Raw genomic sequence first — 1935 nt, 5'->3', positions numbered from 1 at the left:
CCAGTTTTCCTTCCACTCCAGTAATGTTTTCTCTCCCACACCCCATTTCCTTTTTTTATTTTTTCCCCTTCAGCGGCTTCTTCTTTAAAACTAGTCGCAATTTGATTTGGCGTTGCCTGTTTTGAGAGTTGGGGGTGATCTGTTCCCCATGTCTGGCTTCCTCGAGAGGGTGCACAGTACAGGGTTCCCAGTCCTTCCCTCCTGTGGTTGGTCTTAGCCAATTCCTGAGTCTTCTCTTTTGAGGTTTTGGAGAAGGAGCTTTCCAGCCCTCCTCACTTCCCACATCAGTGTGAGAGCTGAGCCCTGGACATTCTACTCCCAATCTGTTCTAGCACAATCCACTGATCTTGTTTGCTCCCTTTGTCCTGTGGTGGGTAGAATTCCCCAGGATAACTGGCTTCAGTTGGATTCTTTGCCCTGGGGAATGTCAGCTGCAGGGGAGGAGGGTAGACAGACTTGCTGCAGCATCCAGTCTCTGTGGGAGAGCCTGCCTGACTTCATCTGGTGATGACCTGGGCTCTATCTGTAGACTGGAGATGGAATCTAGAATTTATGCCCAGGATGTCAGTATTAGGACTGGGCACCCCAGGTCCCATTCTGGTTCTCTTCACCTGCAGACATACAAGGAATCTCCTTTTTCTTGTGGAACATGCACAGCCTACTGTCTGCTAGCCAGACATAAGATACAAGCTGCACAGTTACTAGTTATGCAGAAATGGGGCTTGCACTGCAGAAGTGGCTCAGTCCAGTGCCAGCAGCTCCACCGATGTGGTGGAAGGGCAGCTGAGCATCTCGTATTACACTAGGTGACAGCAGTTTTACTTTTAACTATCTAGTGTGTTGCCTATGAAATAGAACATGGCTTTAGGGAGGAGGGATAGCTCAGTGGTTTGAGCATTGGCTTGCTAAACCCAGGGTTGTGAGTTCAATCCTTGAGGGGGCCATTTAGGGATCTGGGGCAAAAATTAGGGATTGGTCCTGCTTTGAGCAGGGGGTTGGACTAGATGATCTCCTGAGGTCCCTTCCAACCCTGATATTCTATGATACCCTCAACCTTGCAGCTGCCTTTGCCGGAGAACCTCCCCAGCCCTGTATGTGGGGAAGATGCTATCATAACATTCCCAACATTGGGACAAGCAGTAGGATGGGTTTGTTCCCACCTTCATATGAGGGGAAGATGGGATTAAATAAAGGGAAACGTTGCTTTTTGTGGCTGCTTCTGTTCTATTAGCTTGGGTTGAGGGAACGTCTCCTAGTGACTCTTAAGATAGTTTTAAAGGGTTTTTTTTTTTAAAAAAGTGATTTTTGCCTCTGTGCCCACCCACAACCCTGCTGTGATCAGACTTGTCCATTGGCTGAGAGGAAAGTACAAGGAAGAGCTGGAGAAGTCCTGTTAGACCATCCATTTGACCACCTGGTCTGTGTAGTGGTGTCAGGGTACATCCTAAAGAAAGGGTAGACACAGTGCAGTAGAACGGGCTTAGGCAGGGTGCAACAACATAAATTGTATTTCCTCTGGCATAATGTCTTGTTGGTCACCACTTCAGCTATGTACTCTTTTTGTGTGAACCCTGTAGTCCTATCCAGGAAGAGGAATGAACTGTCACTCTTACCTGGATGAACTAACTTGAACCCTGATAGCTGGGATTTCCCTTTTGGGAGCACCCAACTCATGATGCCAGGGCTGGCTTTTCTGGTTGTGTTTACTTAATGGCCCTGGAGTACCCTGCTACTGGTTAAGGTAGATACATTTGGTATGTGGTCAGCATTGTCCCTTCCTCTCCATGTGAGTTGACCTGTAGGGAGAAGCTGGGATGTTTTGTTCTTTATTTCTCCTTCCTATTCTGGAGTGTTCCCTTTTTCCTACCTAAAGCTCTCAATGACCTAGTCCGAGTCGTTTAGAACCCACCCCCAGGGTGAAGCCCTGGCCCATAC

The sequence above is a fragment of the Dermochelys coriacea genome, chromosome 9 (genome assembly GCF_009764565.3).
Source record: "Dermochelys coriacea isolate rDerCor1 chromosome 9, rDerCor1.pri.v4, whole genome shotgun sequence".
In the NCBI taxonomy this organism is placed as follows: Eukaryota; Metazoa; Chordata; order Testudines; family Dermochelyidae; genus Dermochelys; species Dermochelys coriacea.
Note: the sequence above shows the minus strand (reverse complement) of the source record.